At 41.5% G+C, this 12,665-nt stretch overlaps 1 long non-coding RNA gene across 1 annotated transcript; it reads right to left on the bottom strand.

Moving 5' to 3' along the window:
* Positions 1 to 238: 238 nt before the first annotated feature.
* On the bottom strand, positions 239 to 2,000 carry LOC309668552. The gene is made up of 3 exons (XR_014268852.1): positions 1,932 to 2,000; positions 789 to 817; positions 239 to 291 (listed from the first exon to the last, which is right to left on the bottom strand). It is a non-coding gene; the product is annotated as an uncharacterized lncRNA (long non-coding RNA).
* Positions 2,001 to 12,665: the final 10,665 nt, after the last annotated feature.

The following is a 12,665-nucleotide window of genomic DNA, read 5'->3' as shown; positions in this document are numbered from 1 at the left end:
ACGTTTTCTCTTAGGTATCCAAGTTGCCACATATGCCTATGTGTAGGTGTGTATACATAGAGACATTTTGAATTACTTTATCACTGTAATTCAGGATAGCAATTCTGTGTTTTAATTAACATAGAAAATGTTTGAAATATCTTTGAATAAAAGTGTTTTAAAACACTTATTTTCCAGCATGCGTGAATAAATTTGAAGCATCTTGGTTAAAAGTATATATTTTAAAGAGAATGTCCTTTGTTCCAAAAGTGCTTAACCCCAAGACTCAATTCTCATTCATTGGAGATGTATCTAGCAAAACAAAAGAAAGTAAAATCAGAGATTGCATAGAAATGGTCTGTCATAACTTAAAAACCACACAAAGAATCCTAGCATTTGATAACAGCAAAATGCGAAGAGTGTGATGCCCCAGTAGCCGCTCACAGATCTAGATGATATTAATCAGAGATCTGGAACAGGAACTCACACAGCAATGTTTAGATTTTGGCACAAAAATAATTTTTTAAAAAGGCAAAAATCAGTAATGTGGTAGCAGACAGAGAAAGAGTTGAAAAATACGTATCGGAAGATATTTCTGGTGTGTCTTTTTGCTGGATGACAACCATTTAGCAGGAAGACCTATTTTTTTTTTAGGCTGTCAACAAAGTGCCTGCTCAGCATTCAGGCATGGCTGCAAAGAGCAGACAAGACATTAAAACACATCAGGAAAGGGCTGGAGAAGAAATGTAGAAATATTGTAGTGCCATTGTTCTCATCACCCTAAATAAGAAACGTAAGTGGAAACTCACCTCTGCATGACCTCTCTCGTGATACAAGACTGAAAATAAAAAGCAGCAGGCTTAAATAATCGTGCACACACATATCCACCACAATTAATTTTGGGAATGCATTGCCATTAGCAGTTTGTCGAGGCAGACAATCAAGGATCTGCACTAATGCAAATAACAAGAATAGCTGTGGAAGACATTACTTGCAGTAAGAAAGCGTCTTCCTTCCCAAGAAAAAGACTACAAATTCTTACTACTCAAAACCTTAAAAGCCACTGAGTAAATCAGTTAGGGAAAAACTGCTGCAAGGGGTGGGTTAAGCCATCCATTCCCTATTTTCAAAAGGAAGAGGATGATAAACTGTAAGTGTCAGGTGCTTCAAAGTCTCACAGATGGCACTGAACCCAACATGTCACTCCCAAGCCGGCACGGCACATTGTCCTCACAGATGTGATACTGATGGCATGGGCACTGTGAACTGCTGAGCTATTAATCAGTTAAGTGCACAGACTAACCTGGAAGCCAGACAGCACATCGCAGTTATTTTTTTCTCGGTCCTACTCTGTGATCGTTCTAGTCAGTAAGGATAAATGGGTCCTTTTGAGAAACCTTGCTTTCCAGACCAGGGGAAGGGCTGCCTGTGTTGGCCTGGCAAAAATGATGGTCAGCAAGCCAAAAGCAAGCCGTAGGCTCATGACGACTGGGAGATAAGAGAGATTCAGGGCTAAGAGCGGTGTTGAGGAATGGCACCGAGACAGCCAGCAGCTTGCAGGCTGGTCCAGCTCTGGGCAGACACCCTGTGGTGGGGGAGGCTGACAAATCTGCTCATGTGTGGAATTAACGGGCCGCACCCAGCGGCTGTGCGGCGTTGCCTTAAATGGAGCTTGTGTAAAGCCCCTTTTCCTCACAAAACTCAAAGGTGCTTCACATCACTGCTCGGCTTTGTGGCCCACAGCCTGTGCACATGTGCCTTTGGTGCATGGGGTGCCTGGTGCCACCAGAGCTCCCCCCGGGTGAACGTTGTCCTTGTTTCTCTGCCCAAATAACCTCTTCCAATCCTCCCAGTAATACGCACAGCTACTCAATGTGTGTGCTGGATGAACAACTGAGCTGAAAATTGTGCTCTGAGCAGGTTTGATGAATTGGGTGCAAGAGGGAGCTCACCTTTAAGTGACGGGCTCAGGAATCCAGGTCCTGGGACTAGAGCTCACCAGCCCTGGGTGGTTTCGTCCTCTCTGTCACCTGGAACAAACCTTCGTCCCCCATGCACCAAGCTACAGCAGAGAGCTTTGAAATCTGCTGATGAGAAAGGATGAGATAATAGTATTAATACAGACAAAAATAAATCAGGGATTTTCAAAATGTCAGTTGACCAAAGGTGTCATTTTAGCTGAACAATAGTTTCCAAGCAATGAATGATGGTATGTACAGACCTACTGAACCATGAAAGAGAATGGATAGACATTTGAATGAAGCAAAGCTGACTCATTCCTAAACCCACATTTTTAAATTGGGGTTCCTCAGAAGGCCAGCCTCTTCAGTTGCACTAAGTGGCCACAGTAAGGTAGACAAGGGGACAGATCAGCCTAATTATATTAAATATAAATAATGATGAAAAGGTAAAAAGAAGTTGGTTAGTTTGTTTTCATACAGCGCTTAGGCCACCGCAGTCAATCCCTAAACATAAAGCTGAATGACACACTTTTACTCTGGAAGATGTCTTCATCCCTTTTGATTGTGCAGCAATATGGTTGGCAGCCTCCTCCCAGTCTGCTCCTCTCAGTGTGAGAGCCAGCCCTGAAAAGAAAGTATGGAATTTCTATTCTGCTTCCTACACTATTGCTGCTTGCCATTCTCCTAGCACCAGCTCTGCATACCTGGCCTGAAGGAGAGTGCAGTTCAACAGGCACTACAGTGCTCCTCTGTTACCAGGATGCTTCCAGTCTAAAACTGACAGCAGGGATACACACGGACATATTTTCCTCCATGAGAGCTTAATGGTTTCAAGTTTTATGCAACATCTCTCTCAACACAGCCAGAGACCAACCTCCCTGCTGTGGTATGCACTGGGTTGGCCGCTAAAACGAACGACAGATGCTCTCTAACTTCTCCCCCAACTGAAAGAAGAATGAGAGAAAGAGAGACGAGTTTAAAAGAAACCCAGCTACTTTGGTATGAAATATTATTAATAAAATGAAATATTGTTAATAAAATAATAAAAAGAAAATATAATAATATTAATACGAACATAATGAAATATATACAATACATGCAATACCCTATCGAGCTCCCAGAATGACAGTCATGTCACCAGCAGGCACAGGGACATCCCAAACTGGACTCAGCAAAGGACAGGAACTGAACTCAAGAACTGGATTCAGGAACACACAGGTCGGGATCAAAGGCAGACAAACAGAGTCCTCCTCAGACACCTGCCATTGAAGAAAGAGGCTGACTCCTTTGATCCCTCAGCTTTTATACCGACTGTGATGCAGATGGGATGGAATACCCTGTTGGGCAGTTTTGGGTCACCTGTCCTGTCCGCTCCTTCCTGCGGGTGCGACCCCTCTATGCTTTTCTGCTTCTGACCCTCCAATGGGACATATAACAAAGTTAGCTGCCCTTGGTTGTTATAGCAATAAGTATAAGCAGGAGCCTCTCTGCACACTGTTGGTATTAATTATAAACATCAGACCTTACCTCTGCTAGAAGCCGACATTGTCTGAAAAACGTGCCATTAATTTCACAGAGTTCATTCAGTTAGAAGAGGCTTAGCTGAAAAGTAAAATTACTGAACAGAAAATTGGTTCTGTGTTACCTCAAACCAGGACCCTCATCAACGCTCATCTCTTATGCAAATATCTCAATTTGGCTTGATTTACAGTTAGAAATCAAGAGCCTTTTCGTAATGTCAATCATTAAAATGGTGCTTAAGGCGACAGATACAGAGCTCAACAGAACTTGGCTACTCCAAGCATAAAAGAAGCTTTTAAGTAGGAGACTAGAAATGAAGAGTCAATATAACTGTGGTGAGATTTCGAGCAATTGCATAACTGATAAGACCATTCAAAGGTAATGTAGTACTGGTCGTATCTGCAGTATCTTACTGTAACACAGCAATGTCTGCAGGTGCTGCTGACAGTCATGGAGAAATCACTCCTAATGGAGCAGGCACTATCAATGAGGAGACACCAAGTTAGATGCTTCCAGGATTATTTTCTTTTTCACAGTCATTCAGCAGCAACATCCACCAGAAAAATCAACAAAATCCCATCTTATGGGACAGTCATTGAGCCAAAGACACTTCTTAAGAAACGAGGCTCAAAAGTGGAAAACCCCTTTGTCTATTCCAGACCAGCAAAATCCAAGTCCTCTGCCAGCTCCTTGATGGAGCACTGGCATGACTGACCAATGCTGCTGTTCTTTTTCCCTTGGCAGAGCATATCCCTCACGTGCTCAGCTCAAAAGACGACTACTCACAGGTCACGCTCAGGCTTTTGTCTTAATTTATTTCTGATCCTCCTCTGAACTCTCAGAAATGGTAGCATATGACATCTCTACTGAAAAAAAGAGTAATTAACGTCTTCTCTTGTGCCTCACTGGCCACTTGACCTTGTTTTTAAAAAGTTGCTGTCTTCTAGCTAGGGGAGCTGAGGCATGGAGCAAGGGCTCAGACACTATGAGCACAATGCACATTTTTGGCAGAATCTCAGGGCCCTCCTAGCTCTCCTTGGGGAGGATTCATATTGCATCTTGGTGAGGGGAACTCCAGGTAAGAGCCGCCCACACTGTGCTCTTTCTGGTAGCCAAATCTGAAGTGGCCCAGCCAGGAAAGTGTCCATCTGGATCCAGGTTCTGTGAGGACCACCACAGGTTAGTGTGAAGGGTATGTGGGGTAAGTGGATGAAGATGACCAACTACTGCCACCTTCCAATAAGGAAGGCACATATAACACAGGGTGTTATGTGTCTTAAAACACCAGAGCGCCAGAATTCCTGTTTGCAGGTGACAGAAAAAAACTCATGCTCTGTACAAATGCAGCCCAAATACGTGATTGATCAGTGCATCATATTCCTTTAGGTTTTGTGGTGTTGTTATGTTGTTTGGTTGTTTGGTTGTGTTTTTTTGTTTGTTTTTTTTTAATTTCAAGTAGTCATCTTGGAAAGGCTGAAGTTTCTCGGGGTTTTAGTTTCTCATTTCAGAGTAACAGCATGCATGCAGCATATGTAGCTCAGCAACCGCACACTGCAAGTTGCTTATGATTTCAGGCGCTGCAAAATAAAAACTACTAAGGCACTACAAATTTTTTACAATTCCAAGAAGATGTTGGTTTCCTTGCTTTTGCTTTTAATGACTATAGCAAGTAATCGAGAATCTGATCTGCAAGAATCTGATCTGTTTCCACAGATATGAAACCCTCATAAAAGGTACTCTCGGTGCTGCTAGCAACCTGTAAGACAACAAAGACTGAACGCAGATTGAAATCTCCAGACCCACTCTTCTGCTCAAAAGAGGCCAGTGGCATCTCTTTTGCACAGGGACTTTGCTCTCCTTAAAATATCTCCACAGAAGTATTGTGGTTTGGGCAGACAGACTGAAGACAGTGTCCTTCCCTGACTTTTAACTTGCTGTCATCACACACAAATAGAAAGAGCAGTACCAGCTAGTAGTAATACAAAAATACAAAAGTATCTTAATCAAAGTGAAAAAAGACCACAACAGATCTCTGTACTTGCTTAAAACTGGTAAACTGAAATTTGACCACAAGTAAGACCATGACCGCAGACTGAGTGACTTGTCTTTTCCGCTACCAGAGTATGTGGGAAAGGTGTAAAAAGCACGTAGAGAAGAAAGAGAAGGATGGCTTTTCCTGTTACTTATGCCCTTGTTGCTCATTCACAAGCACCAGGAATGGACAGAAGATAAGGCTGGCTGATTGCAAGGAACACCAACGTTGTCTGAAGGCCCCGCAGAGAAACAGTGCTGAGAAGCTGCAGAGCACAGGTCTGCCCTTGCTATCAAAAATCTTGTTTATGCTTTCTAGAAGAGTGAAACCCATAGCACAAGGTGTCACAGAAAAACCTGCAATGCTACAGAGGCTGAAGAGTTTACAAAAGGAATGAAAAAGAAAGTTTGGATTTAGGCCGTTTTCTCCTCAGTTCTGCTTCACCAACCCATCCTTACATAACGCAGGTCAGTACTTGCTTCCTTTCCTCAGAAATATTAGGGAACCCCCGAAATTCCCCATGGGGAGGCTGGCTCCCATCTGCTTCTGGCTTTTTTGCATGAATGTGTGTGCCGCAGCCTCCTCTCCCACAGTCACACGGAGTTGAGAGTAAATCCATTCATTTTCTCGCCAGCTTAAGCTCACGTTCTCCACACGCAGCGGTCACGCCAGTAGGATGTCTGTCTGGTGACTACACTGGCAGAACATTTTGCATTTGAAGAGGCAGCTTCATGAAAATCTGAACACTGCAGAGAACAGATTTTTGTTGGCAGATGCACTGGCTAGTGATCAACGCCTTTTAACCCGACGCTATTGTTTGCATTTTGTTTCAGCTTCAAATTAAAACTATTTTAGAGGAAGCGCTGCCTATTTTTCAACATTGTTGAAATAAAATTTTTCATTATTTCTGCTCTGAATTCCTATTAAAATTTTATTCTGATGGGGGAAATAGTTTCAAAAGTCCTCGTGTAACAAAAAATTGTAGAAAGCACTCATAGATTTGTCTTATTCAACACATTTTTTTTTTTTAACAACTTCACTGAATAAATCTACTGTATTGCTTAATCAGTAGCTTTTTCCACATACCCATAGGAACGTGCCAGAATTTAGAAAAAAGCTAGCATTAGAAGCAAAATTTCAGTAAAGCGATGAATCTTACTGTAGAAGACTATCAGACAGAAAAGAGAAAGACATTCTTGTGATGTTTTTTTTCTGTTAATTCTACTGACTTAGTTCATGAGAATTTGCCTAGCAAATAAACTTCAGTTGCTCCTATAGTGTAAAAAACTACAGTGTGTTATCAAAATGGGATTATGTGAATAAATTTTAAATGATCAAACCTTTAATTAGCATTTATGAAAGGTCAACTCTTCAGTGATAATTATTTAACAATTTGTGTCAGGGACTGAAAAAGCAAAGGTCAGCACTAGATATCCAAGATTCTACAAAATTTTTCTTTGCATGTTTTTCTTTGCCTTTTTTTCGGGGTGGGGGGAGGGTGGGGGGTGTTGTTTGTTGTTTTTTTTTAATTCCAGGAATGGGTTTCTACAGATGCAGGGTAACTACTAATTGTGTCATAAACAAAAAAAAAAAAAAGCTCACCTTTTCTGTAAGGTAATTCAACAATAAAAAACTCAGTCATAATAAGATAGGACTGAATGTAGCCTGGATTTTTCAGGAGGGCTCATGCCCAATTCATGAACTGTCATCCCAACATGAACCACGGGGTACGTATAAGGTTCCAGGTTCCTGGAAAAATGGAAGAACTCTAGAAACGTCAACTACTTGAACAGAAATAGCTGTAGAAAAGCTGATACTCCATAACAGTGGAGCAAAATAAGGTAGCTAGTATCAATGTTTATTTTGGTGACATCTCCTAACAAGGTCTGCCATCTTTTTTCAACCTGAGGCCACAAGTTCCCACAAAGTTACTGCTTTGGCAAAAGCCAAACAAAACACAGTTAAAAAAAAAAAAAAAAAAAAAAATCAGTGAGATCCTTCACAACAAAAGCCACATCTGCCTGCTCAGTGAATGGCACAAGATGTGTCTACTCCAATAAGAGCAGCAGCTGAGGACCAGGTACGCGAGACCTCATACAGACCCACCAGCCAGACATGCCCTTTGAACGGAAGGGCGCTTCTCCTTTGTGATAGCAAACGCAGAGAGTCCCATGCAAACAGACAGCAGTGCACAGGGGTAGAACGCCACTATACAACTGGTCCAGGTCGTGTTCATACCGACAGTATTTCTGCGTAGGAAAAAAAAAAATCAAAATCAAAACCCCACATTTTATTACCTGCAGCTTACTAGATGGCTCCCACTGTCTGCTCTGGCTTCCTTATTGTATTAAGCCACAGACTTTAAGCAGGCAGAAGTAGCTCAACCATGTCCATCAGTACCTGTCTACCAGAGTTGATATGCCCAAAAGAGATTGTAGCAGCCTTATCCTTTACTTCTCCCTGAAGAAAAATACACGCAACAACAAACAAAACAAAACAAATCCAAAAAAGGCCTTTTTCAAGGCTCGTTTTCAGCCTTGACAGGGATCTCAGTCAATTCAACTCTTGCATCTGTTATATGGAAATCAAGCCACTGCCCTCCTTTGTAAAACAAGGCATTTTGCAGATGAAAAGTACTACAACAAAACTAAGAATTTATTATTATAGAGACAGAAATCTGTGTATTTATTGCTAGATTTCTTGCCTTGTCTCAAGATGTCAAGAACCGTGTGCACTCTTTTACTCATAGCCCAAAAAATTTCATCTCTTTCCACAGAAGATGAAAATAACTTCATAATGCATTATTCTAAAAAAAGCCTTTGGTTTTGACCAATTTCTTTCTAACACTTCTCAGTCAACAGGGGATTGTTGTCCTGAATCATGAAGGTCTGCAGACAAAACCCCTACCTCTTTTAGACTTGCTTGCCTGATTTACTTCAGATTTTGACATTTGTAATCAGCAAGGGGTTTTACCAATTTGCATGAACACACTAAAACAGGTAGCAGGAAAGAACTAAGTACTTCACAAGAACAGGAACATTCTTTCCAAGTCAAACCAGCATCACATTTTCGCATCAAAAGGCATACAGTCTGACAATAAATCAGTAAGCCCCAAAATCAAAATACACTATGGAGCACAGACCAAGGTTGTTAAGGGGAGTTGATGCTTTCAAATAATCTCAGTTGCTGTACACCACATTGCATTGCAGAGCATGAGCTTTAGAGTCCAGGGTTTGGGGTTTTTTTTTTTTTTTTTTTTTTTTGCAAACTGAGTCATGGTGAGCAAGCAGCTGAATCAGCAAAGCTGAGTCTCTTCTACTGAAAAGACTCTAAAAGCACTGAAATTCCAGCTCAACTTAGTCAGAAAAAAAAGACTTTGCCTGAAAGTTTCAGGTGCTGAAACTCAGAGAGAGATGATCAGATACGCTCACCTTGAAAAGAGGGTACAGGGCTAGACGGACCTTAGTCAAACTCAGTACCATTATTCTTCCATGAAAAAATACACTTTTATTAAATGAGAAAAAGAAAACAAATAATATGAGCTGAGCTCTGAGTGTTTTTGAAGCCCTCAGCCTCTGAGAGAAAAGCAGTCTCGTGTGGTGCGCCAATGTGGCAGACCCTGGACAAACTCACTACATAAAGAGAGAAGAAACAGTGGGAATCCCTCAATGTTCCTTCACCCGCCTTGCAGGACAAGTACAACAGCGTGGTTGTATTTCTGAAGAAGGTACTTCCTCACCACAAACAGCAGTGAAACCAAACCAGGCATATTATAAGGCCATAGCCATATTATTTTGTGAACAACTGAAAACACGTGAGGCATATCAAGGATTGTCAGAAAGAGCAAGGTTTCTACCTTGAATTGCAAGGATAAAATGGAAGACAAGATGGTGATAAGCAGTTGGGGAGCCAGTACCAGCAGAGCTACGGGTATCCACAACCTTGCAGTTAGGCAGATTTTTGTTAGGATATCTTTTCCCTACCCTGCACACCCAGCCAGGGGAACTGAATCTTCACCCCACCTCACCTCCTTTCTTTCATGTAAGATTTTCCACTTGTAGCTATAAAAATCTGAAAACTACAAAGCTCAGCATCATTCACCTTTGCCAGGTCAAAGAGATGCAAGGCCACAGCTGGCTGGTGGTGGCTGGAGGCACGAAAAGGGAAATGATTTTCTTTCCCCTCTCCACTGCCAACCTGCTTGGGTTTCAAAAAAGAAAAATTTAAAAAAAAAAAAACAAACAAACCAACAAACAACCCGCTATTTACCTGACATATTATTATGCTTTCCCCTCTGTCTTCAAAAGGCTTCTCATCCAGGTCATGTTTTGTAACACTGAATATTCTTGTTTGCTTGTATCTGCATAGTGCTTAAACATCCCCTGTTTCAGCACCGTCTCTGTGGGTACAGCACAAAGGAGAAACAAACTTCATGCAGGTCAAGCATGCTACTACTGTAATGTCATTTCAGTAACTTAGCACAGACTGGATTTTTCAGAATTTAAAAAAAAAAAAAAAAAGAAAAAGAAAAAAACCTTTTGGGCGATTTCAGCATAGCTAGCTTCTACCCTTGCATCTGAATTACCAGCACCTTCTGTGCAAGCTGTCTTTATTTCCCAGGATGGGTAATCAAGATTAATTTTGGGGTGGTGTGCAGGGTGTAGTGTGTCCCTTTTTTTTTTTCCCAGTAAAAGACATTAAAAGGAGTCCAAAATTTGGCTAATACTAAAACACGAACTGTCTTGGCATGAGATAGTTAAAATTAGAAAGCTCTAGGTTTTCTTCAACATCTCTGAAGCCTATGAGTCAAAGCAAACAGACCTCAGAGGTTAGACTTGAAAAAGTAAAAAAAAAAAAAAAAAGCAGCTTCAGCAGATACCAACCAGCAGCAATTTTCTCCTATTTCAACACAAGCTAGGTGGAATCAGTGCTTTAAATAAAGTCACATCTACAGGCGTCTATGTTTGACTGTAGTCAAAAGACTCACATTGCTTTAACTTCAGCTTTGAAGTGGATACTGCTCTGGATCAAAGGACCAAAAGAGTAACATAGGAATGCACCACAGCAGAAGTCACTGCTTTGACAAAATTTTGCAGGAAATCATGCTAACCCATGACAAGTTCAGTACTAGGTTCTCAGGTTCTTCAGCACACCAGATCTACCTATTCATGATTACTGCAAACCACATCCTAAAACTGAGGGGAAAAAAAAGTCAGAAAGCTTGAAAGAAGGTATGTAGAGTGCATGCAGGATCCAGACCCATCTCTCAGACCCTAAAGTCTTCTGGGAAACCTCGCTGGTATTGTAGAGTGTTTCAACATCCAGAAATAAAATTTAACATGAAGGAGGCAAGAAAGGAGTGCAAATTTTCCTTCTGCGCAGCTTCTTTCTTATTCCACACATGCCCGCTGTGAAAACAGCAACTACCACTTTCAATATACAGGAGAAAGATTACAATCTAAAGCTCAGCAACAAACAGGGCATGAGGAAGGTTAAGAGTAAGCTATCAGTTTCTTTTCCTTCTTCTCCTCAACAATTCCACCTATGCTTCAGAAGGTTCCTTCACACGTAGTGCAGGAACACATCCAGATCTTGCAGTCACCACACACCACGCAGAGCCATTCACCTTCTCCCAAGGCAAATGCATTGGAGAGTGCTATTGCAGAAGTCCACAACCAGGGGAGAGCTCTGGCTAAATTTAGACTAGAGATCCATAAAGAGTGTTCACTCTGTGCACCTGACCAAGATTTGATGGACTTGCCAAAAGGAACCTCTGAATGGTATTTGGAAGAAAGGTGAAAGGTATAAGCAAGCTGGAAGCAAAGGTATCTTTGTTCAGCTTGCAAACCAATGATGAACAGGTGGAAGGGGTGGAGATCAACTCTTCTTCAACCAAAGACACACTGAAGGAAATTTTTTTAGTTTCTCTACACATAAGATTTCCCTAGTATGAGAAGAAGAACCAGCAAGACTTAAAGAAGCATGAAACAGGAAGCAGAGGAGTAATTTCTTAGCTATAGCATTAGAGGGATGACCAGCAATTGCTAGGCATTTCCCCACACTCTGCTCAGATCTGTGCTTTCGCCCACAACCACAGACAACATCGAAAATGCTCAGTTAATATTAGTATAGAACCACCAAGTTCGGGGTTTTTTTGTTTGTTTGTTTTATTTTTTTTTTTTAAAAAAGTATATCCACTTAGGACTAGAGACTCTTAACAAAAATCCTTTCAAACCATAGATAATGGCTACATTTTCCTACTGAATTTGCACCAATATTCAACAGATCCACTACTTAACAGAGGCCCTTTCTGTTGGAGTTTCAAACTCAATTCCAGTTCCATTAGGGAGTCTTTTTTCCCCCCTTGTCTACCAAAGAAAAAGAAAATTAAAAAGGCTAAGTTACGGTCATACAGATGTAAGCACATTACCAAAGTGCAAGATAGCGATCTTACCACAATGCTTACAGAGAGTCTGCTATGAATGCAAGCTGGGGAGTTTCATGAGCAAGACTGTGCTGCCCATTACAACACTACAGAGTTAAAAGTGGGACGTTCCTAAGACCCTGATTTTGGACTCCTATCTATACTTGGCTGCTGAGGAACAGGTGTATGTGCTAAAGTCCAAAACAGGAATTCTTAAATACGTCGCTGATTCCTTGGCCACAAATACCATATACACTGCTGAAAGGGAATTGCACCACCAAGGGCCTGAAACTAGCACTGGATCTGGGAAACCTCTTGTAGGTAACACACGCTTTCATGACTTGCCCCAAAGCTAGGGACTCTGGTTCGCTACTCCCATCTTTGACAACATAACAAGCAACAGAAAATACCTTCTGAAAAGGGATTTTTAAACATACATACTTTATTCAGCAAAAGCATGACAAAGATCCCTATGACATCTTTTCTAACATTTTTCCATTCAGCCATTTGCATCAAGTCTCAAAGTCATCTCCTCCTGCCCAGTTTTGCCTTCTCATTGACGGTGAACCACTAAAGCAGACCTCATTCTGTAGCTTCCAGTTCGTTTTGTCACATGATCTTCCAGCCAGGACCTCGAGGCTGGCTACCATGCTTTTAAGTCCTGGCCTGCAATACAGCTTTCTTGCAACTCAGTCATTTCTTTCAAATAAAACTGCTGCAGCACCCGGGCCAGGTCATTCAGGACCTC

Source organism: Vanellus vanellus (genome assembly GCF_965231255.1).
Source record: "Vanellus vanellus genome assembly, chromosome: 2".
Taxonomy (NCBI): domain Eukaryota; kingdom Metazoa; phylum Chordata; class Aves; order Charadriiformes; family Charadriidae; genus Vanellus; species Vanellus vanellus.
This window is presented reverse-complemented; position numbering and strand designations above follow the sequence as displayed.